This window comes from Rhincodon typus, chromosome 3, assembly GCF_021869965.1.
Source record: "Rhincodon typus isolate 14 chromosome 3, sRhiTyp1.1, whole genome shotgun sequence".
Lineage (NCBI taxonomy): Eukaryota > Metazoa > Chordata > Chondrichthyes > Orectolobiformes > Rhincodontidae > Rhincodon > Rhincodon typus.
Genome location: NC_063334.1, coordinates 15,046,290 through 15,072,181, shown reverse-complemented (window position 1 = coordinate 15,072,181; position 25,892 = coordinate 15,046,290). Strand labels below are relative to the sequence as shown.

The window sequence follows — 25,892 nt, the reverse complement described above, 5'->3', positions numbered from 1 at the left end:
TTCTTATTCATTCAAAACATGTTCAAAACATTCACTAGGCCAGCCTGAATCTTTTGCTAATTAATTAGTTATGTTGCACTTGATCTGCAACTCTTTATTTCATTTGGACATATACAACTTAACTATTAGGTAGCTGACACGAGGTGCACGCCAACTGGTGGCATTGTTAAGAGTTACAATGTGAGTTGGCAGCATATGACACCAAAATGGCAAATTGCTGCAGCTCCCTGAGTTTGGACGATCACAATGTTAGATAGCTTAGAGACCATTCGAGCCCCGGCACTAGTCCATAAAGTTGTTTCATAGAATGGCAATGAAGACTTACACAATTAAGAGTAGGGCCTTGGGCAGTGTTGTAGAACAGAGACACCTAGAGATTCAGGTACATAACTCTATGAAGCTTGCGTCACATATAGGTAAGGTGGTTAAGAAGGCATTTAGCATATTTGCCTTCATTGCTCAGACCACTGAATATTCATCGTCATCAGCAGTCCCTCGCAGATGAAGATGATTCTCTTCCGCTCTCAGGGTTAGTCTGTAGGTGATGGTACAGACTGAGGTGGTTACCGCAGGCTCTGTTATACTTGGGGCAGGTGATGGTCAAGGAAGGGGATTGGTGTGGCAGCATGCACCTTTTGCCTGGCCTCCATTTTTTTCCTGACAGCAAGTCTCGAGGTGCTTGATGCCTTCCAGGATGCTCTTCCTCCACTTTGGATGTTCTTGAGCCAGTGATTCCCATGTGTCTGTGGGATTGGGGCACTTTGCCAGCGAGGGCTTGAGGGAGGCCTTGAAGATGATACAAAGGTAGGTGGAGGGACAGGTAGTATTGAGGAGGTGGGGAGGTTGCAGAAGGAATTGGGCAGGTTAGGAGAGTGAGCAAAGAAGTGGCAGATGGAGTACAATGTGGGAAAGTGTGAGGTCATGCACTTTGGTATGAAGAATAGAGGCATTGACTATTTTCTAAATGGGGAGAAAATTCAGAAGTCTGCAGTGCCGAGGGACTTGGGAGTTCTCGTCTAGGATTCTCTTAAGGTAAACTTGCAGGTTGAGTTGGTAGTTAGCAAGGCAAATACAATGTTGGCATTTATTTCGAGACGACTAGAGTGTAAAAGCAGGGATGTACTTCTGAAGCTTTATAAAGCTCTGGTCAGACCATATTTAGAGTATTCTGAGGAATTTTGAACCCCATACCTGAGGAAGGATGTGCTGGCCCTGGGTTCTGAGGAAGGATCACCGGACCCAAAACATTAACTTTGATTTTTCATCTCAGATGCTGCCAGAACTGCTGAGCTTTTCCGGCAACTTTGTTTTTGTTCCTGATTTACGGCATCTGTTGTTCTTTCGGTTTCTATTTTGTACTGGTCTTGGAGTGGGTCCACAGGAGGTTCACGACAATGATCCCAGGAATGAAAGGCTTTATATATGAGGAACGTTTGAGGACTCTGGGTCTATATTCAGTGGAGTTTACAAGGATGAGGGGGGATCTAATTGAAACTTATAGAATAAGGAATAGCCTGGATAGAGTGGGTGATGGGAAGATGTTCCCATTGGCAGGAGAGACTAAGAGCCAAGGTTCTTGATTGTCAGGGGATCAAGGGTTATGGGGACAAAGTGGGAGAATGGAGTTGAGAAACTAATCAGCCGTGATTGAATGACGGAGCAAACTCAATGGGCTGAATGGCCTAATTTCTGCTCCTATGCCTTATGGTCTTATGGAATCGCTGAAGCACTTCCTCTGTTCACCTGGGGCTCATCTGACAATTTGAAGTTAGATTAGAGCACCAATAAGTATAGGAGTTGGGACATCATGGTGAGGTTGTAGAGAACATTGGTGAGGCCTCTTCTGGATTACTGTGTGCAGTTCTGCTTTCCCTGCTATAGGAAAGATATTATTAAGCTCGAGAGGGTTCAGAAGAAAATTACCAGAAAATTGCCAGGAATGGAGATTTTGAGTTATGGGGAGAGGCCGGATAGGCTGGGACTTTTTTCACTGGAGCATAGGAAGTTCAGGGGTGACCTTATGGAGACTTATAAAATCCTGAGAGGTATAGATAAGGTGGTTGGCAGGTGTCTTTTCCCTAAGGTGGGGGATTTCAATACTAGGGGGCATAATTTTAAGGTGAGAGGAGAAAGATTTAAAAAAAAGACATGAAGGACAATTTTTCATGTGTGGAATGAACTTCCAGAGGAAGTGGTGGATGCAGGTGCAGTTACAAGATTTAAAAGACATTTGGATAAGTACATGAAAAAGCAATGTTTGGAGAGAAATGGAGCAAGTGCAGACAGGTGGGACGAGTTTAGTTTGGGATTAGGGTCAGCATGGACCAGTTGGACCGAAGGGACTGTTTCCGTGCTGTATGACTCTATGACTTTATGACTATACACATGTTAAACGAAGGAATAGAGTCCACTGACTGAAACAAGTGAGTGCTCTGAGTAATCAATCTCATTTTCAAAACTGAAAGAACTGCGTATGCTTTAAATCAGGAACAAAAATAGAAGTTGCTGGAAAAGCTCAGCAGGTCAGGCATCATATGTGAAGAAAAATTCAGAACGCCCCCTCCACCGGACCTGAAAAGTTAACTCTGATTTTTTCTTCACAGATGCTGCCGGACCTGCTGAGCTTTTCCAGCAACTTCTGTTCTGAAGTCTCTTTTTCAAGGTGGTGATGGCAGAAATTGGAGTGAAAGTGGCCGTAGGAATAGAGTGGCAGGTTCTTTCCAACCCCTAACCCCTGACCTATAAGGTGCTGCCTAGTAGAACCACTGGTAAATTTCATCCACAGAACATTATCACACATTCAGAGGCCTTTCAGACTGCCATGACTTTACTAGCTCTTTGAAAGGGCCAATCAATTAATTCCATTTCCCAGCACATTCATGAAAGCTTTTTACAGATTTAAGAAAAAAAATCTATGGCACTGTATAAAGCTGGAGCTATTTCAATGTTTTAATTACTAGAAGCAAAGAAAACTCCTCTTAGCTATTTTTCCATATTATTGTTATTAATATTATTACTATTATTGCATTAGTTACCCGCTCCATGATCAGTTGGAAATACTTTCTTTGTTTACTTTATAAAACAATTTCACATTTTTCATTTGTTAACTCTTTCTCATCCTTCTCTGAAGGGATAAAAAGACATACTTGGTGGGAATTTAGTTCATATGATGCAGGTTCACTCCTCCTCATGGGAGAACCAGTGTGAAACTCTCGTCACCAGGAGGTGCCCAATTCTATTTAAACGCAAGAAGGCACACAAGTGGGCAACCCAGGTCTTCCACAGACCTAACTCCCCAGTGGAGCAAAAATTCCCACCCTCTGAGATTACAGGCAGTATCACCAAGACCACAGATTCTGCCAGATGTATTGAATTCTCCAGCCAATTCTGTCTTTGTTTCAGATTTCTAGCTTCTGCAGTACTTTAAGTTATATCTGATGATGACCAGCTGCAACAGCTCAAAGATCATCATCAGTAAGAGACCTGAACACATTCAACAGGTCCCAGAGGAAGCATGTTCCTTTTGGTTAATCAGTGATAAACTAGGACTCTTTCCAAGAACATAACTCTTAAAGGTGCATCAGAAATTATTTCACAAATTGCATGCTGATATATGCTCAGCAAATGCGTACAGGTCATGTGGGCACAGAAGAAAAAGTTGACATTGGAATTCATCTATTGGCCTTACATCAATAAGGACATGGATCAACAGGCCAAGTCATGTGAAATACTTTAACTTCATTAGCATCAACAATTGAGAGAACCTTTCATTCCCCATATAATTTCTTTTGAGCCTTAGATCAAAATTGCAACTATATTTTCCATGTCCAGCTGCCAAATTCACTATATTTCATGTTCATCAACAATTTGCGTCCAACAACTTTTACAGAACAATAATGCACCCATCTAAGGTATGTGAGAAAGTGAGATATTGAGTACATTATCTCTTCTCCTCACCAATCTCAGGCTAATGATCTTGCAGAATGCGCTGTTCATACAATGAAGTCCGTGACCGTTTAATGCAAAGCTACTGCCAAGGTTTTTTAGCTAGCTCTGTTAAATTTATGCATTACCCCTCAAGAAAATGGTCAGCCTTTGCAGCAACTGACACGTTTGGGATAAAAGTTTACAAATTCCTTCTATTGCACACTTTTACCATGCAGCCACATGTGCATGATGCATTGTTAGAAGGAAGACAGAAAATGGTACAGGACCATGATCAACAAGCATTCAGTTAACCCAACTTGAACCAGGACAAAGCATCAGAGTTTGAGCCTTCTGGGTCAGAGGTAGAGACACTATCACTGCGCTGCAAGAGCCCTCAGTCTTGTACGCTGATAACTCTGATGCTGAAAGCTGACAACAACCAAACATTCATTATGTATGATACATGCCTATCTACAACAAAAGACAGCACACCAAAGAGGGAAGCTGCACAGCTACGACATGATAATTGTGGATGAGATCTAGACATATTGTGCATCCACCAAAGTGTAAACCACCGCTATATCTTTGTACATTTTTATTAGAACACATTTCCTACTCTTAAAAAGGCAAAAAGGAGATGTATTATTGTTACAGATCCCAGAAAGGCACTGGTATTGACTGCATTTAGGTCAGCTAACTTAACCTCATCGAATATAAGTTTTCTGATTGGGGCTGTAAATCAGGGAGCTTTGGCTGACATAAAGGATGAATGTCAGTGTTATTGTCAAAGACCATGCATTTATAAATAAAGAATGATTGGTGATGGGATGCCAGCGTCTGAAAAGTTATTTCAGGCACTCTACTTTTAAGACTGTGGATGACATCTCAAAATGTTTCTTATTCTTATTCTCTGCACGTTCCATTGGCTGGCGATTGATCTGTTACACAAGCAAACAGTAAGTTATTCAGCCAGTCAATTCTGATTGGAATGTAGCTTTAGTCTATTTAAGCATATAATACAGGCTGTGTGTGTAAATGTAAAGAATTATCATAAACTTGCAGATACCTGATTCAGTACAAACTTGAAACAAAAACAGAAATTGCTGGAAAAGCACAGCAGGTCTGGCTGCATCTGTAAAAAGAAACCAGAGTTAACGTTTTGGGTCGGTGACCCTTCCTCAGAACTGGGTTCTGAGATCCTTCAATTCTGAGGAAGGGTCAACGGACCCAAAATGTTAACTTTGGTTTCTCATCTCAGATGCTGCCAGATCTGCTGAGCTTTTCCAGCAACTTTTTTTTTATTTCTGATTTACAGCATCCGCAATTCTTTCGGTTTCAATACAAACTTGACTCTTTGTGGTGTATGTTTCCTGGCCTAACATCTAGAAAAACCATAGGAAGCACAGCAGGTTGGCAGCAATTGGTCATAGCAAATTGGCCACAAGTGATTCTATTACTCGACAATTATTCCTTTGGAATATTTGTAAAATGCAATGAGTATGAAATTCCAGGAGGATGTGTCAACTTTTGTCCCCTAGTTACTCCTGAGCAGAACCTTCTATAAATTGTGGTTAACCAACATCATGTGATTGATGGCAACCATGATGTCAATCCAGAAAGCTTTCATTTAAGAAAAAAGGTAAATTAAGCAAGATAATATTGTTTTAAACACAATTTGGGATTTCTCTCTTCCTGCTCGCTGAGCATAGCACAACTGATTGTTTGATGACCATATAATCTGGTTGTGGCTTCCCAGTACTGACAGGGGTAAGCTGGATCATTTCCTTGATATGAAATCAAAACCTACAGTTCAAATAATTTCTCATGCTATTAAGGGAGCAACATGCTATATATTATAATTTAAAATAATCTTCCCATTTTCAATGATCAAACAATCTAACATCGTTTCTTTGAAGTATGCTTATCTTGAAATATGCTAACTTGAATGGCTGAGATTATCATTCATGAAGCACTCATTGTAAAAGCACAACAATTCAGTAAGTTTGCAAACATGATGAAAATATGAGGACAGCTTATTAGCATGTCATCAACTTGTAAAACTCAGGGTTGCAGTTAATTGATACCCTTTTTAGAAACTGCCTGTGGGTTCTATAATGAACAGTGGACCGAGCTAACCCAGTTTGCCACGCTAGAAGTGATTGTGAAAATCATCAAGCTTGTTTTCTAAGCATTTCAACAAATATTTCAGGAAAATCAACTTTGTTTGCAAGTACACAGGAATTTCTTGAAGGATAAATTCCACAGTCTAGAGCACCACCTGTCAAAACCCAGCCTGAGAACCTGGGAGGTAGGACTAAATGTTAGTGGGAGAGGGTTGCAGTTGGTTAGAATGATTGGCCAACTTCTTGACCTTTCTCCCTCAAATTGACAGCTGCCACACCAAATTCTTGTCTTGTTAAGATGGGTGGCTGAATCTGGACCCATTTGACAACTGAAACAGTTAAAAACGGCAAAAGAGGTGAGTGAATTGGGAGGCCAGCAAGCTAGAATTCTTGCATCTGTTTACTGGGACATTGGACCAGTTTTAATGATGAATTTTGATTGGATACAAAATTGGCTTGATGGTAGGAGACACAGAGTGGTGTTGGAGGATTGTTTTTTGGACTGGAGGCCTGTAACCAGTGGTGCTCCGCAGGGATCAGGACTGAGTCCACTTTTGTTTGTCATTTATTTAAATTATTTGCATGAGACTATAGGAGGAAGTTTAGTAAGTTTGTGGATAACATCAAAATTGGTGGTCAAAGTGGACAGTTAAGAAGGTTATCTAAGCTTACAAAGCAATCTTGATCAATTGGGTCAATGGGCTGAGGAGTGGCAGATGGAGTTTAATTTTGATAAATGTGAGGTATTGCACTTTGGTAAAACAAACAAGGGTAGGACTTATACAGTTAATGGTAGGGCCCTGGGTATTGTTGTAGAATAGAGAGACCTAGGAGTTCAGGTACATAATTTTTTGAAATTTGCGTCACAAGTAGACATGGAGTTTAAGAAAGTATTTAACACACTTGCCTTCATTGCACAGACCATTGAGTATAGGAATTGGGATGTCATGTTGAGGTTGTACAGAACGTTCATGAGTTCTCCCCTGGAGTACTGGGTGCAGTTCTGATCATCCTATTATAGGAATGATATTATTAAAGTGGAGAGGAGTCATAAAAGATTTACCAGATTGTTGCTAGGAATGGAGGGTTTGAAGTATGAAAATAGGCTAGATAGGCTAGGATTTTTATCACTGGAGCCTAGGAGGTTGAGGTGTGACCTTATCGAGGTTTATAAAATCATGAGAGATGCATAGATAAGGTGAATAGCAAAAGCCTTTTCCCTAAGGTGAGGGAGTTCAAAACTAGGTGACATATTTTTCAAGGTCAGAGGAGAAAACATTTAAACAAGACATGAGGTACAATGTTTTTACACAGAGAGTGGTTCGTGAGTGGAAAGAACTGCCAGAGGAAGTGGTGGATGTAGCTTCAGTTATAACGTTTAAAAGGCATTTGGATAGGTACATGAATAGGAAAGGTTTGGAGGGATAGGAGCCAAACACAGGCAGGTGGAAGTAGTTTAGTTTGGGAAGATGTTGCCATGGACTAGTTGGACTGAAGGGTCTGTTTCCATGCTGTATGACTCGATGAGTCTATCAGAACTTCACTAAAATCAAAACTAATTACTTGATGAGTCTGGAATAAAGTACTAATATAATTCATAATAATCATGAAACTCTCAGTTTGTTGTTAACAGCTTATTTAGTTCCCAAATGTCCTTCTGAAACAATGTCTGATTGCAGTCCCAACCCAGTGTGGTTGACTTTTAACTGACCTCTGAAATGGCCTTGCAAGTCACTCATTTGTAGTCAAGTCACAAATACCTGCTCCAAGGCAATTCAGGATGGGTAATAAACACTGAACTTGCCAGCAATATTCACATCTCAAAAATGAATCTGAGAAAAGAGATTGATCTTTCCTTGGGACCGGTTGCGTTACCCATTCTCCCTCTCGGAATGAATTGTTACTAGCTTTATATTGAGGCTATTCCTGCCTTGTAACTATGGGTGAGGACATTGAATATTAATGCACCCCTTCAACCTTCTTATTATTGAGGACATTCTTGTTCTTTTTTAATCACAGGGATATTCGAAGTAACAGCTCTCTGCATCTCAATGTACAAGCAAGCAGCAATGACAATTTGAATTTGCATCACATCTTATATGGAGAGAATATAATCCAGGTAAAATTGCATTTCATTCCTGTTATCTTACAGCATAGACAATGCAGCTTGTGGCATATGTAATGCTCTATCTCATCGTTTAAAGGTTACAGTGGCATTAGCTTTTTGATTCTTGCTCATTTCAGATGCCTGCTGGGGACAAAGCTGTCACCAACTTGGCATTTTGTTGCTCGGTAAGTCTCAAGTGACTCCTGCTCTTATCAGAAGTTAAGATTGAAGTGCACAGGCAGACTTGCATCATCAGGAGGCCAACTATTCTTTGACTAAACCAAGGGAGCTGGATTCAGGAATGTCCTGGGGCTGATTGATTGCATGCATATTCAGCCCACCTTTGCAAACAGAAGCATTTTCATCAACAATTCTCAGTGCATGAATTGTTTGTGTCACCAAATTTGAAATTATTTCCAACACCTCCTAATAATGCAGAAAACATTTCACTCTCTTTGAACAATCTTTTTTCCTGGCAGGTGATTTTTCTTGCAAAATCCCTCACATAACTGGCTTCAGTTGCCAATGTTTCATTTGTACGCCCCTTTATCGTGCATTTCCATTAGAAATATAGACATTGCAGCCACATAGGAACCATGCAGAAGTTCCAACGAAGCTGACATCCAGTAAGCTGAAACTTCCATTGGCAATCACCCTGCACTATTGTGGCAGCAACAGTGGGAAAATAAGGCAGGATTGGTTAAAATGAATTGACTTGCACCTTTCCTTCTAAATTAAGCACAAGAGACAATGTTGGTAATATGGCTAGCAAAAAAAATGGTAAAAGCCAGTGATAGTCCATATTCTATTTTCTTATTTCTGAATCCATTGTGTCAGATATGTGCTCAGCATTATGCCAAAAAAACGCAGACAAGCTGTTAAAACTTTCAATAATACATTCTTCAGGATAAATGAAAAAATACTAAATGTAAGAGGGAAGAGTGTTCAGTTTTTGTGTCTGTCTGAACAAATGCAAAGGAAAAAGTTTCTACAGCCTGTCTCTTTTTATTCAGCAATACTCAATACAGTAGTATAGCACAGGGATATAACTGACTTGAACATCAAAGTATTTTGTCCAAGCTTCTTTGAGGGAAAAAAGGGCTAAAGTTTTAAACAGCTTGGATCTGGGACTAGAGTTACTTGGGACACAATTTCCCTAATGGGGTTTGTAGAGGGATGGGAAGTTGGAGAGTTGATGATTATGCAGCTTCAAAGTAGAGGGTAGTCAATCAACATCTTAAGACTCAGTGTGGGTAATCAATTCAAGTCTGTGAAATTAGCAGTTTCTCCCAATTTTGCCAGAGGTGCCTTTGTTGCTGTACAGAACCACAGAAGAGGACAGCATAATGGGAGGCTATTCAGTCAATTGTGTCTGTACTTGCTATCTGCAAAGACAACTAAGCTTGTTGCATTTCCCTGTCCTTTCCTCATGACATGCATTCTTTTTCTCTTCCTGTGCTTAGCTAATTCCTTTTTGATTTTGCCTTCAGCAATGTTTTAGAAGTTGCATTCTAGATTCTAACCACTCACTATATAAAAGGTTTTTCCTCATGTCGTCCTAGTTGTTTTAACAATTATATAAATCCATATACTTTGGTTCTCAACCTTTTCTCCAAGGGAATCATTTCTCTCTCCATGCTTTGATCAGAACCCTTATGACTTTGAACATGTGCACCAAATCTCCTCCAACTTCTCAAAGATTAACAGCCTCAACTTCTCCACCCTATCTAAAACTCAATTCCTCATCCTTTGAGATATAAAAAAATTACAACGTCATTAAAAAAACTCATCAAAATGTAGCTAGAATTTTGCGTTGTAAGAGAAAGCTCCAGTGAAATGTTGTCACTATAACTGGGGAAGAGGAATAGTTGAAATTTAGCCAACAGTGAGGCTAACAGTGAGTCATTAATTCACCTAAATGATGTTCAAATTATGATATCCAACTAAAGCCCACACCACCAACAAACTCACATGATCCAGCAGCACAAGTACACTGACTCTATTGGTACTGTTATAACGGTTCAAAGAAGGTGAATTATAAATGGTCGGCTGTCAATTTCTCGTACCAAAATATTAAAAATTTGGGTGTTGGAGGAAGTGCTGCATCCACTTCATTGATAAACAAGACCTTAAGCAGTTCTGTAAAGATGTTAGAGATTCACATGCCTACTTAAATATAGCTGCTTAAATATGCAAATTGCAAACCTACAAGTTCTCTGACCTGGTTTTCAACTTACATTTCCCAATCAGCACAGCTTCCTTTATATGATAATCAGATTTTCTCATGATCGTTTTTAAGTTAACTTAGTAAGCCAAACAGTAAGTAGGGTCAAAGGGCTCTTGTGGTGCATTGCTGGAATTCTTACCTCTAGGACAAAAAGTTTCAAGTCCCACCTACTCTAGAGATTTATCATAACATCTGTGAACATGTGGATTTAAAATAAAACAGAGTCAACTAAAATAATAACATTTAGAAGTCTTCTTTCAGTAGCAGAAACCTAGGAACTTATGTTAATGATGCAGCATTGATAGGACCAGAGGTGTGCAGGTTGATCAAATATTCTGGTTGATCAAGAGGTCCATATGATCAATGTAAAAATACACACCAAGAAATAGAAAAGTAAAACAAGGGGTGTATACATCTTTGATATACTTTATTTACAGCATAAATTATGTAAGTAATAATGCAACTTTGCCTTAAATAAAATTTATGGGCAGAGAACATTCACACTCACATCCACAACTGAATACTCAGACAACGCAAGAGATTGTGGTATTTGAGGAAAAATTCATTCAAAATTGAATCAACTGTTGTTATTTCATGTGGCTTTTCGATTGAACAAGTACATTTATATTGAGATAAATAAATGAAACAACTGTAACAACTGGACAGAATAATATAGTAATCTTCGCGGTATTGGGGGGTATAATTTTTGCTGGTTTATCGAGTGTGCTGCTTCACAAGGTCCTGATTGAAACAAAGTTTGCTGTACTAACAGCTGAATTAATATGATGGTAAGACATTCTTTGAGCTAATTTTAAGGAAGAGCATTAACTCCCTTGAAGACAGATGCATGAAGGATTTGTCTCCAAGCAGCATGTTATAGCAAATAAAATATGCCCACTTGATAAAAAAGCAATCCAGCTATTTATATTTTCATAACATGTTTTTAAAGAATGGTCTGTCATGCACATTTACATTCTAACCTGATCCATTTCAAAACATTAGAATAGATATTTTTTGCCTCATTGCTAACAATGACTTTTCTACATTGCATGGCTCATGAAATAGTCATTGATTAGTTCTGTATGTTCCCATCAATAATATCATAATCACTTAAAAAAAGAGCTTGTGTATTCTTGTTCACATTATCGAATGACTTATTGCTCCTTAGTAATAAATTTGTGTGCCTAGATGATATGGAAAATGTTAAGAATATTAAAACATTCCTTGTGCCAACAGGTTAATTCTACAAGTTTTGCAAAATTTGGGACAGTTGCCATTTGTGACTACTTCAAGGTTACAGGATTTGAAACAACTTGAAGCAGATGATATAATTGAATGAATTGACTCATTGTCATGAATATTGAAGCTAATCATTGTGTGACACAAAATTGCTAACATAGACTATACATTGACCTTAATGATAGTCAATGAAGCTAGAGGCCAAGTAGGTGCTTCTAATAATCCAGGAACATTTGGCATAATTTCTTTACTCCGCAGTCTTCATGGAGTTCAACCTGTGAATTAGTTATTTCTAGATATGGTGATAATTCACCATATGACCACTTCTGATTATAAAAAAAAACCTGATTAGACCCCACTGCTCTGCCCAGGACTGTAAGAAACTACAGAAGGTGGTGTGCACAGCCCAGACCATCACGGAAACCAACCTTCCATCCATGGACTCCATTTACATGACTCACTGCCGCGGAAAGGCTGCCAACATCATCAAAGACCCATCGTACCCCAGTAATGACATCCCACAACCTCTTCCGTCAGGCAGAAGATACAGAAGCCTGAACACACGCACCAACAGGTTCAGGAACAGCTTCTTCCTGGCCATTATCAGACTGATGAATGGCTTCTGTAGCACTCAAATAATGCTGATCTCGCTAATGTTGAACTCACCTAGCGCACACCCTGTCCAACGTAACCTGTATGCTTCTAAGGTTTTTTGATCTGTACATCCTTGCTTACTATGATGTACCTGTACTGCTTGTAAACAAAGCTTTTCACCATACTTTGGTACACATGACACTAGATCAATCAATCAAACAATGACTTGGAGTATATCTGGGCATCACGCTTTAGGAAGGACATGTTGGCCTTGGAAGGAGTACAACCCAGGTTTACAAGAATAAAACCTGGATTTCAGGGATTAAGTTATGAGAAAAGATTATACAAATTATGCCTGTTTTCTCTAGAATACAGAAAGTTAAGGAGTAATTTGATTGAAGTCTTCAGGATATTAACAACGAAAGACAGGATAAATGAAGTTTCTGTGCCGTGCAGCTTTATGACTCTATAAACTCTTTTCACAGTTTGGGTAATTTAGAACTAGCGGCATAGTCAGAGATTAGGGACTGAATGTTCAGGAGAGATGTTAGGAACCACTTCTCTACACAAAAGGTGGTGGATGCTTGGAACTCTCTTCCTCAAATGTGGATACAGGATCAGGTGACTGTTTTAAATCTGAGATGAGATAATTTTTTTTCAGCTAAGCTATTAAGGGATAAATGGTCAAAGGCAGAGATATGGAGTTTGGTCACAGATCAGCCATGATCACATTAATTGGTGGAATAGGCGTGAGGGGCTGAATGGTCTGCTCCTATTCCTAAGCTCCTGGCACTTCATGGCGTTTGCTCACTGTACCAATATGTGTTACTGGGTAAGGATTGTTTGAGGTAGTTCACAATCACAAATTCTCCATTGCATTTGCTTTGTCTTTGTTCTATCTAATGATTAATGATTATATCATTGTAGAGGAACTGTTCTTCAATAACAATTAGGTTTATTATAGATGGCAATAAGTATAACTATAATTGTTCAGGCATAATTACCAGGTCCTTAGGGAACCGATACAGATATATCTGCTCCCTCTGAAAGCTAGAGCAGAACTCAGCTCACAAGTTCTTACAAGTTTTACAGAATTTATTAATTTTGCCATAACAAGTACAAAAACCGTAGAACTTAATAAAAAGCAGTGGTTTTCAATAGATCCACTTTGGGATATCATATCACAACACTGGTTGACTGAGTGGAGATTTCTTGTTTTGTTTTATTCACTACAGTTCTCTTCCTGTCTTTGCTCTTCCAACTCGTGCATCTATCCACGAAGAGTCACTGATCATTAACCCTTGTTGGCTGAAGAGCAGGAGTATGCAGGTGAAGGATTCTTTATTTCCAGAAAAAACATGTAATGGACCTCATAATTAATCAGAACTAGTAAACCTTTAGTTAGGTCTAAGTTTATCTAAGATTACAAAGGGATCTTGATCAATTGGGTCAATGGGCTGAGGAGTGGTAGATTGAGTTGAATTTGGATAAAAGCGAGGTGTTGTGTTTTGGTAAAACGCACAAAGACAGGACTTATACAGTTAATGGTAGGGCCATGGGTAGTGTCCTGATGAAGGGTTTCAGCCTGGAATATTGACCTTCCTGCTCCTCGGATGCTGTCTGACCTGCTGTGCTTTTCCAGCTCTGCATTTATTGAGACTAGCTTCCCATAACTGCAGTCCTTACTGTCTTCAGGGCCCTGGGTAGTGTTGTTTAACAGAGAGGCCAAGGCATTCAAGTGCATATTTCTTTGACAGTTGCATTATAGGTAGACAGGGTCATTAAGAAAGCATTTAGCACACTTGCTTTCATTGCGCAGAGCATGGGTATAGGAGTTGGGAAGTCAAGTTGAGGTTGTACAGATGTTGTTGAGGCCACTTTTGGAGTACTGTGTACTGTTCTAGTTGTCTTGATATAGGACGGATATTATTAAACTGGAAAGGGTTCATAAAGATTTACCAAGGTGTTGCTGGGAATAGATACTATTGAGTTATAATCACAGCCTGGTAAAGCTGAGACTTTTTTCACTGGAGTGTAGAAGGTTGAGTGGTGGCCTTATAGAGGTTTTAGAAAATCATTAAGGGGCATAGATAAGATGCATAGCAAAAGCCCTTTCCCTAGAGTGGGGGTATACGAGGGGTATATTTTTAAGGTAAGGGGAAAAGATTTAAAAGGGATCTGAGGGGCAACTTTTTTCTCACAGAGTATTGTTTGTATTTGGAATAAACTGCCAGAGGAAATAATAGAAGCAGGTAGAGTTATAACATTTAAAAAGCATTTGAATAGGTACATGGGTAGGAAAGGTTTAGAGGAGTATGAAACAAATGCAGGCAACTGGGGCTAGTTTGGTTTGGGAAATCTGGTTGGCATAGACGAGTTGAACCAGAGGGTCTGTTTCCATGCTGTATGACTCTATGACTCTATGAATCTATAACTCAGCCTTTCATTGTAATTGAATTAGATCTGAGAATTGATTTGGGTTGACCACTTCATGTATTTTTTTCCAATACTCTTTCATGGTCTTTTACATTCTGTGCTAGAATCCAATCACTGTCACTATTAAGAGGAATTTTCATTTCAGTATCTTGCCACTCATCCAGCTGGTATCTCATTTTCTGTCGTGTCTCCTTTGCTTCTTGCCCTTTTTAAGCTGCCAATAAAGCTTGGAGCTTCTGCCAACAGTTATCAATCTTCCAGAGTTGTCTTGGCATCTCCAGTAATTAACCTTCAGCATATTGCTCCAAGCAAACTTAGGGAAAGATCACGGGGCATTCAAAAATGTTTCTTTTTGGCTTTCTTTGAACTTTTATCAACTCTAAGTAGGCTGGATAGGTCAAAAGGCTACTTGGTTTACAACAAACCGTCTTACAATTGGGTTTCTGAAGAAGTGATACTGGACCTGAAATGTTAACTCTGCTCCTCTCTCCACAGATCTGCTGAGTTTCTCCAGCAGCTCCTGTCTTTGTCTCAGATTTCCCAAGCCCATTGGCTGTTCAGATAGGCACTACAATGTGAGTGGAAGGTTTGATGGCCAATGGCACGAATGTGCAAGGTGGAGCAGTTGGAGGCAGGAAGTCATGTGATTGTTTCGCAGAACATGGTCAACCAGAGACAGCGTGCCTACCTCTGCCTGCTGACGCCTATGTCCTAACACTGGCAGGTCTCCAATGGGCCATCACTGGTAATTGTGCAAAAGATCTGAACCTGACAAATCTCTTTGTGCCAGCAACAAGGTCAATGAACAGATGGAAGCATTTATACTTCAGTCAACATGAGGAAATCTTGACCAATGTCGTTCGAGGCAAAGACATTTTAGGGGCTAGATTTGTACTCAGCAGTCAATGTTTGATTATTGAAGTTTGGACTGGACGTGACATTTCCTTTCCTTAATATATCTGAGAACTGCTTATTAATTAATTTATTGCTGGTACTGCAAATGCTTATGGTTTTATCCAGGAACTTGCATGTATTAAATACTAACCTGCTTTTGTTTTAAAATCCAGGATAAGAGTCGTTCAAATAATCAGGGCCTGAGGAAGCCCCGGTGACTAAATGTGATGGCAGCATTTGAAGGGTTAATCTGTGCGATTTTATATTGAAACATTCCCCGTTCTGCCAGCCTTACATTGCCCTGCAATCTCAGAAGGAGCTAATTTGAGGGCTTGCACTCCTGGAGGATATGACACATGCTAAAGCAGCAGCTTAGCTCTCCCAGCACCTGTCAGGAGTTGTTCATTCTATATATAAAATCGAGCTGTTGACAGGTACATTCAAGCCCATTAAAGCTGCTTGAGTGCACAATAACCAAAATTCAAAAAAAAAACTTTGATGCTTCACAGTACTTTTCTGTGATTGTGCCATTCTGTTTCTAAAAAAAGACAGGTTGTTAAGTCCTGAAGCTTTGAGAAGTTACTGTGTTTGCTTGTGTAGTTATAGAATAAATCCTTTTTGACAGTCACAGTGATAGCTTGAATTGGCAATTGTAATTTTATAACAAAGACATACTTGGGGAAAGCAACATAGCAAACAAAAGTTGCCCTTTCCTCTTACTCTGTCTGCTATTGATGATGAAAAACCAAACACCCTGCTCAGCATTCACCTGTCACCGATTCATCTCTGACTATGTACATGGAGTAAGGCTACGAGAATACAAAGTTGATTTATTTTTTTAAGCACTATGTTGCTCTTAGCTGAATTAAAACAAAATAATTTTGGAATCAGGAGACGTAATCAATCATTCTCTCAAGTTGTGTGTTCAGTAAGTAAGCGATTGGTATGAGTGCATTCATTAACAGCTACTTTTATATAGTGCTTTCAGGCAGATAACTGCAAATTCTGCAAGCGTACTTCTTTTAAAGGGATAGCTTTTATTAGCCTGTGCAACCTTACAGGATTATCAAAATTCCATAAAGGAAATTCTAGGAAACACACAGTACATCTGTCAACATCCAAAATAAAGAAGGGTAGACAGTTTAATAAATTAATGGTAGACTCTCTCACAGAGCTGAAGTCCAACATTGTTTTGTTTCCAATACTGTTATTTCAGATCTCTAGGCTTGCAAGTTTATATTCCAATATTAAAATTTTGCATTACATCCATTGACTATCCATTCACATATCAAAAATAATGTACAATATCTTTGCACGCTATAGTATAATTTTGTCTATCATGTCTGTTCTGTCATTTCAAGATATTGTTACAGTTATGAGGTTAATAGAAATATAATGTTGTGGAACTACTTCTTAAGAATTTGGGTAGAATTAAGGAGTTATGTAATATTGGCTGAAGTTTCCCTGACAATATATCATGCAAAAGTTTTTAAAGGGATGTCTATATTGTTTATTGTTTGGAAAAAAAAAGTTGCATGTTAATCACAGACAATGGCAAAGGCAACTTTGACGTCCTGGGCAGTAAGTTGGTGCAATTTTACAGGCTCTTTAATGGTGTATTTTGAGATGGGAAGAGCATTTAATTAGGCAGGATGGAAGGATGTCTTAGCCTCACTGCTTTCCCACCTCCATCATAAATTAGTCAGGGGCAGTAAAGCCATGATTAGACATGGACCCACTGCCAACTGAGGTCCTTATTTGGGCAATTAGTGAACACTTAGGGGCCTCATTCTATTGCAGCTAGTATTAATCCAGTGATTGACCCAGCAGATAAAATTTTTCTTTTGTTTTCCTGTGAGCAAGGCTCGATTCCTTGTTCAAAGGCATTGAGCCTCTGGTAGAGGGACATGGCATTGGGCAAGGGAGTCCTTACTGAGACCCACCTCTGTGCCCTTGTTACTGACATGCTGTACACTCCCTCTTTTTGTGACACTCCTTACTTATCTGTGGCATGGGTTGGTCCATGGTCCTGGAATACCGGTAGTTTTTGGCCTGATTTTGCCTTTAGCAGGTGTTTTTACCTAATGCAGCAATGTTATCCCTCATAACATTAGAAACTAGGCACATGTACTATATTCACAGGCACAGAAGTGTCTGGGCTAACATTAAGTTTTTAGGTATAACAGAGCAGCATGCTTCCAGTAGAGTGTCATGCTTCAAGCGTACTCAGGATAAGGTGGAAACAGAGATCATTATCCTCTGAGAACACATACAGTGATACAGTAATGGTGTCATGAGCAGATTTCTTAAAGGTATACTGTGAGATAAAATAATATTCTGGCGGCTGTTCAAAAGAGCAACTGGTCTCTGATTGGCTAGCAGCTTTTGGTAAGTGAGACTTCTGGCCCCAGAGTCCTCGATCCAAAGGAAAACCTGCCTGTAGCCATGTAAGTGCCTGATACTGGTGCCCTTCCCCAAAGCAGGCCACATGATATCTCTCTGGCTGTCCAGCATTTCCATAAAGTACATCCCTGTAGGTCTCCAGGCCCAGAAATATGTTGACTATGTCAGGTTGTAAACAGTTGTGATTTTAATCTGTGCAGTTAGTTCCAGATTCAAACATAGTTGGGCTTTCAAGGATAACTTATCGATATGTCTATCTGAATTAAGTTGGTAGATGTTTGGAACTCTCTTCCACAAATGGCAATAGATATAAGATCAGTTGTTAATTTTAAATGTGAGATAGATAATTTTTTGATAAGCAAACATATTAAGGAATATGTGCCAACGGCATGTACATGGAGTTAGGCCCGATATCAGCCATGATCTCATTGAAAGGTGGGACAGACTCGAGGGGCTGAATGGTCTACTCCTGTTCCTATATTTCTCCGCAATTCTTCTTCTTTGACAGTCCTTGAGATTAAAGATGAATTGGTTCTACTCTTATTCAGGGAGTTCTGGGATTGTTGATAGTCAAAACTCTGCCATTTACATGTCTGATGTTGCTTTGATGGAGTGAGTAGAGGGTAGTTTGCAGATTTTCTGTTCCACCTCCTATTCTCCACCTCACCTCAGCATGTTCCCAATCGGATTGAACACTCTCAAGTGTTCAGTGTCTTCCTGGATGAATTGTTGCTCTAACATGGTCTCCTATAATTCGGTGCGGACGTTTGATTTCTTCAGTGATGCATCAAGGATATCTCTTTCTGCTGTCATCACAGGAGTCTCCTGCTGTGGCCAATTTCTAGTGACGTAATTGTTTTGGGGGGCTGGTGTCAGGCACAGATAGGACAGGTCCCACAAGGTGGAGTGTGTTCTGAGTGGTTGGTGCCTCAATGTTGGACATGTTAGCTTGGGAGACATGCTGCTGTTAGAACACCTTCCTTCTGCTAGATTAGGAGGATCCTACAAAGGCACCTCTGGTGATTCTTCTCCAGTTCCTTGTGGTATCTGCCTCAACTCTGTTCCTCAATATCTCATGTGGCTCAGACCTGGCATAAAGTTGAGCAAAGTTGAAAAAGTCATTTGGCAGCTGTAAACAACAAAACTCTGAGAGCAGAGGGAAATCCCTATTAAAATTCAGAAACACAGCAGAGATACACTCCTGGCATGAGTGGACAATCTTATATCACACATCCAGGAAGTACACATGCCAGAGGATCTCTGGATGCTATGATTGTTACTTTATTCAAGAAGGGAGACTAATCCGACTGTGATACCTGAGAGTCTCCCTGCTGTCTGTCATATGGAAGACCATAGCAATGATCCTCCTCAATTGCCTCCTCCCAGGAACTGAGATATTCCTTTCAAAGATGGGTTCTTGCCCATGAAAAGGTACAACAGGCATGATTTTAACTGCAGGGCAAATTCAATAACGTAGAAATGAACAGTACCAATTACTATGCATGGCATTTTTCACTTTAGTAAAAGCCTCTTTCCAGTTCTAGTCCATGCTGACAACAGAGGCTGAAATCTTCACCAAGCGAGCTACCACAGGTTTTAGCTCAGTGAAAATTGGCTTCAAATAATGTGTCTCATTGCACTGACCCTCTTCTCTATTTTCCTTGCTGGAATACTGCAATTCGATCCCAGCAGTGGGAGAGATAATCTACACAACAGGCAGGAAACGACTCAACCCTCACAACCTTCAAATCAAAAGTAGAGAAAAGTACATCAGCCTCAGTCATAGCATCCCAGTATATCAATGATGCTTATGTATACATTCGTGCAAAAACTGACCTTAACAATGTATGACAAAATGGTTCTTTCACTAAATAGACGGAAAACTAAGGTCCTTTTCCAACGGGTGACAAATTAAGGATTATCAGATCAGCCATGATCTTATAGAACAGCGGAGCAGACTCGAAGAGCAGAATGGCCTACTGCTGCTCCCATATGTTAAGGTCTTATTTTGTCATCACCTTTTAAATGCCTGGTCAACCTATGGGGGGCTGAAGACCAGTTTGTGAGGTCTGTGCTATTCATTCAGATATGGTGATGGACTTTGAAATGGGTAGGGGACAGAGAAAGCCTTATCAGTTTGGAACAGGTTGCAGATTTTCATGAAATATCACTGTGTGTAACTTTAACCTGCCAATACCCAGAAGAACAACAGCAGCTGAAGGCTGAAAGTCTCTGTGGTTTTCCTTGGACAATCCATTCCTCTAAGAATAGCTACTGAGCATGTGCATAAGAAGCTGCCATAATGACATCTGGCCACGTGGAACTGAAGTCTGGGTTTGTCAGGTATCCTCTCTTACCATCCTTGTACATAGTAATGCTCAATAAAGCCAGCTGATGTTCACTCACTTGAGTACAGACTTGACCTTACGACATGTCGATATCAGAGACCAAACCCAGGGAGTAAGAGGCAAGTGATAAGGAATACTGAGCCTGAATTGAAGCCCAGAGACAGCGCAGCATGAGAGGCAAACAATGAGGCCAGCACAGCCACCTGATCACAGAAATGATTGGGATAAGCTGAAGTTTGATGGAGAAGCTGCATAATGCTATGGGTGAAGGAATTCAAGACCCACTCAGGGAATGGATCACTAGAAACTCCATACACAGAGGAAAAGTTCACTACAAAGATTATAACGAACTGAAAGAAAATTAATCAGCCTGAGTAAATAAAACCTCAGAGGTCTTTACAGAGATGGCAAAGACAAGGTCACACAAGGTCACGCAAACAAGGCAAACAGGACGAGGACATTATCACTAACGGATACTAGCAGCAGGAGCTCTGCCCAGTCCATGGTACAGAAGGCTATGAATGCCAAACAAGAGACTATTTCAGAAATGCAACAGCAACTCAGAAAGTTAAAAACAGATAACAGCTGTGTACATGTGCCAAAACATTAAGGGATGCTCAAGAGGTGGGCAATTTCTGCTTGGGGATAGAACAGGCCCATTGCAGCTCCTAATTTCACAAACTCACAACATGAATTCTGGTCTGCAGATAGCATGGTTAATGGGATGAAAACTCATTATAAATTGGACACTTGGCATCTACTCTTTCAAATGCAATGTCCCGGTGGAGTGCAGAAATTCCCTACTGGTGTTTTTAATCCAAAAAACAGGTAATGTACTGGTGACCTGGGTTCGAATCCCACCATTGCAGACCAATGGAATTTGAATTCAATTTGAAAAAATCAGGAATTGAGAATCTAATGATGAGCATGAAGCCATTGACAACTGTCAGGAAAAAACCCATCTGGCTCACTAATGTATTTCAGGGCAGGAAATCTGCCATCCTCATATGGCCTGGCCTACATATGACTCCAAACCCACAGCAATGTGGTTGACTCTTAGCTTCCCTCTAAAATGGCCACTCAGTTGTACTGATCACTACAAAATCTCAACAAAGAAATAAAACTGGACGGATCACCTGGCATCGACCTAGGCACCAGAAAAGACAACGGCAGAAACAGCCCTGTTGACACTGCAAAGTCCTCCTCACTAACATCTGGAGGTTAGTGCCAAAATTGGGAGAGCGGTCTCACAGACTAGTCAAGCAACAGCCCGACATGGTCATACTCACGGAATCATATCTTACAAACAATGTCCCAGACATCACCATCACCATCACTGGATATGTTCTGTCTCACAGGCAGGACAGACCCAGTAGAGGTGGTGGCACAGTGGGATACAGTCGGGAGGGAGTTGCTCTAGGTGTCCTCAACATTGACTCCTGACTCCAAGAAGTCTCATGGCTTCAGGTTAAACATGGGCAAGGAAACCTGCTGATTACCACATACCGACCTCCCTCAGCTACCTATATTTCTCCATGTTGACCAAAATTTGGAGGAAGCACTGAGGGTGGCAAGGGTACAAAATGTACTCTGGGTGGGGGATTTCAATGTCTACCACCAAGATTAGCTCTGCAGCAGCATTACAGGTCGAGCTGGTCAGGTCCTAAAGGATGTATTACCACTCGATCAGATTACTTCCGATCATCAGTGAAGTGATGGGTAGCGTCATCAACAGTGTTATCAGGCAGCAACTCCTCAGCAATAACCTACAAGTTCCCCTCCAAGCCATTCTCCTTCCTGATTTGGAAACATATCGCTGTTCCTTCACTGTCGCTGGATCAAAATCCTGGAACTCTCTCCTTAACGGCGTTATGGGTCTACCCGTAGCACATGGACTGCAGCGGTTCAAGAAGGAGATTTACCACTATCTTCTCAAGGGCAACTAAATAAACGGTAGCTAGCCAGCGATGCCCATGTCCCAAGTGGATTAGCCATGGGGGGTACAGGAATGGGGTGGATCTGGGTGGAATACTTTTTGGAAGGTCAGTGTGGACTTGATGGGCCAAATGGCCTGCTTCCACTCTGTAGGGATTCTATGACTTGTCAGTGTTGCTGGTTAAGTGCAATGAGCAGACTTGAACTGGACATGCTCTAACACTTAAAAGGCCAGCAGTTGTTTGATTACAAATCAAAAACACAAGCAAAGCTTCCGAATATTCTGCAGAGATCAAATAAGTTACAATATCTGGGAAATTCCAAATTATGAGGCTAGAGAGATTTTCAATCGTGGATAGAATGCATTAATGGCAGTCTGCAACTGAGGTTCACTGTGGAGGTTTTCTTCAGTGTAGGAACAGTTATGGGAGAAGGGAAACTGAGGAGAGATGTGGCATAAAGAGTCTACTTTATCTTTAAGAATAACCTCTGAGCACAAGGTGGTGTAAGGCAGATACATTAACAACGTTTAAGAGGCACCTTGACAGATATATGAAAAGGCAGGGATTAGAGGCAAAAGATTTTTAGTTTAGAAAGTTGGCATGTATTAGCACCGTATCGGTGGGCCAAAGGGCCTGTTCTTGTGCTGTACTGTTCTTTGTTCTTTATGTGCCTAAGGAACTAAGTCTCAGTGATGACTGGTCATGTTGAATAGGAATAAATAAAACAGGAGCTTTCTGTTCTGTGGATTAAAATATAAGTTGCCAACAAAGGTAAAATTTTGTTATATAGAATTTGGTATTAATATGTGAAACTTTGTCATATCATTCTTGCAGGAATAAATATTTTCTAATCAAACTATTCAGTGATCTTATTGTACACCTCTGGATCAAGTGAGCCTCCTGGCCCAGAAGTAGGAACAGTGCCACTTCACCAGAAAAGCCCTTTCCTTTCAGGGATGTGTTGGTAATTAAAAGCACTGGTATTCCTACTGTTCTGTGTGCTGTAAAAATGGTCTTATCATCAACATTGTAAATAGGGCCAAACTCATTTATTCACAATACAAGCTGGATGCTGAAATAGGATGCATCAAAGTCATGCTACAGGATAATAGCCAATTTGATCTAATTATTTCTGCTGTATATAATGCAGGCTCATGAATAGGCCTAAGGGTGTCACATTTGGTTTGGTACAATGCCTAGTTCACAGTGGAAAATTATATCTCTAAGGTTTGAGCAACAGGTGAAGCTAGCTGTTACATGCTACCTCTAAGCAGTCACAACACAAGAGGGGTTCACCACTCATCAGATGCTGCCTGCAAGCTCAAAAGATGCTCTTTCTAGCACAAATAAATACTGCACTTCTGTTTGAATTTCAGTCCCTTTATCACTCGGTACACAGATTGCATGGATCATATTAAACAGCAGTGTGGAGCTGGAGGAACACAGTAGGTCAGGCAGCATCAGAGGAGCAGGGAAGTGTCCCGAACTGAAACATTGACTTTCCTGCTCCTCTGTTGCTGCCTGACCCACTGTGCTCCTCCAGCTCCATACTCTGTGGACTCTGACTCCAGCACCTGCAGCTCTTGCTATCTCATATAAAACAGCATTATCCCTTTGACTGTTTGCAAGAAGAAAGGGACTGGCCATACTCAGCATGGTTGTGCTTGCAAAATGCACAACACAGTGTTCAGACATATTGTTGAACCATATCGGATTCTCAAGGGGCTTGACAGAGTAAGTGGTCGGAGGATGTTTCATCTCATGGGAAAGTCTAGGACCAGAGTGTATACTTTCGGAATAAAGGGGCATCAATTTAAGACTGAGATGAGGAGGTATTTCTTCTCCTTGCCACAGAGAGCTGTGTGGACAGAGACCTTGGTTCTACTTAAGGCTGAACTAGCTAGATTCTTGATCAGTCAGGGAAGCAGGGGTTACAGGGAACAGGCAGGAAAGTGGTTGTGAGGAATGTCAAATCAGCTGTGATCCTATTGAATGGCCTTCTCCTGTTTCTGATTCTTATGGTCTAATTAATATGAGGAAGAGTTCACAATTCAACAACGGTTTCTAAATGCTTCTGAATTTGGAAATAATTCTGCTGACAATCAATTTAGGATTGTCATCTGAGCCACAAAATAACTCATTTGTGTGTACTGTGTACTGGAAGTGACATATTAATTCAGTGGACTCTGTTTCTTTTTGCAAATGGAAAGAATGTGTACGTACAATGTGCCTGTTTCAACTCAACAATACAGATGGAAGACATTCTCTGGTTCATTTCTCAGGACAATGCTTTGACAAATTAATACAAATTAATGTCAACTTGCCTGGCTTAAAACTTAAACAAAGCTTGACAATTATCTGTCAGTCATCATTAACTGGTGCATTCTCCATGGCAATGCCTCAGCCAATTAAAATCCACTTGCAAATCAATCAGCACTTTCCTCCCAAACAGCATAAATGTTGTTTCCCTTTGCCTTGATATTTCTTGTGAATTGCCCTGATGAGTGCAAGACAAAAAGCTGTGATAAATGTGTCTTTTCGGCAATACTCAAACTCTGTACTATCAAACAACTAAGCATTGATATAAATTGTAAAAAATTTAGACCCCAAATATAGACCCTTGTGGCATTCCAATCAGAAAAAGTGTCTCATGCATACTCCTCCTTTTCTACCAGCCAGCCAATCTTCTGTCCCTGCCAATAAGTTACCATCTCCACCATGAACTCCTTCTTTATGCATTAAACTTTTATGTGACACCTTGTCAAATGCCTCCTGGAAATCTAGGTGAAAGTATGCCCAATATTCCTGTTTATTCACAACATGTTACTCTTTTGCAGAACTCTAATAAATTAGATAAACATAATTTCCTTGCTGTGAAACAATACTGACTCTTCCTGATTTCCTGCTTGAGTTTTTCTAAGTGGTTGACAATAACCTTCTGAGTGATTGATTCTAATACCTTCCCATATAGACATTATCCGCAGTTCTTTCAGTTTTTATTACATACTTCTACCTAGATAAGCCTTTACTCTGAACTGGTAATTAATCCAGTCATATTACACAATAACAAGTCTAGTATAACCTCTCTCTGGTTGGTTCCACAATGAACTGGTCTAAGAAAATTTTGCTGTTTCTTTTGTATCCATGTTTAGAATCATAGAATCCCTACAGTGTGGAAGCCATTCGGCCCAACAAGTCCACACTGCCCGTCCAAAGAGCACCCCAGCCAGACCCATTCCCCTATCCCTGCATTTCCCATCTCTAACCCACCTAACTGAAACATCCCTGGGAACTATGGGCAATTTAGCATGGCCAATCCACCTAGTCTGCACATCTTTGGACTGTGGGAGGAAAGCGGAGCACCCGGAGGAAACCCACACAGACATGGGGAGAACGTGCAAACTCCACACAGACAGTTGCCCCAGGGTGGAATCGAACCCAGGCCCCTGGTACTGTGAGGCAGCAGTGCTAATCACTGAATCAGCGTGCCGCCATCACAAAACTTTATCAGTGAGGAATTCAATTGCATATTGCTGCTCTAGTGGCAGTGGGGATTTTCCTTTTCATATGGGTAGGATGAACCACAGCCTCTTCCTCCACAGCCTGCATGGTGTTACCAATACAGTGTTACCAATACAGTGATACCAATACAGTGTT

General features: G+C 40.4%; 1 long non-coding RNA gene across 3 annotated transcripts in view; it reads left to right on the top strand.

Annotated features, from left to right (window-relative positions):
- The window catches only part of LOC125482844, a 59,094-nt gene that overhangs the window by 20,982 nt on the left and 12,220 nt on the right, over positions 1-25,892 (top strand). Inside the window, exons 2-4 of one of the 3 annotated variants that reach the window (XR_007261820.1) lie at positions 8,070-8,169; positions 8,295-8,342; positions 13,453-13,668. This is a non-coding gene — a long non-coding RNA (uncharacterized LOC125482844). Of the gene's footprint in view, positions 1-8,069; positions 8,170-8,294; positions 8,343-13,452; positions 13,669-25,892 lie in introns of those variants that run through there. The other 2 variants (XR_007261822.1, XR_007261821.1) reach the window with 2 other exon arrangements.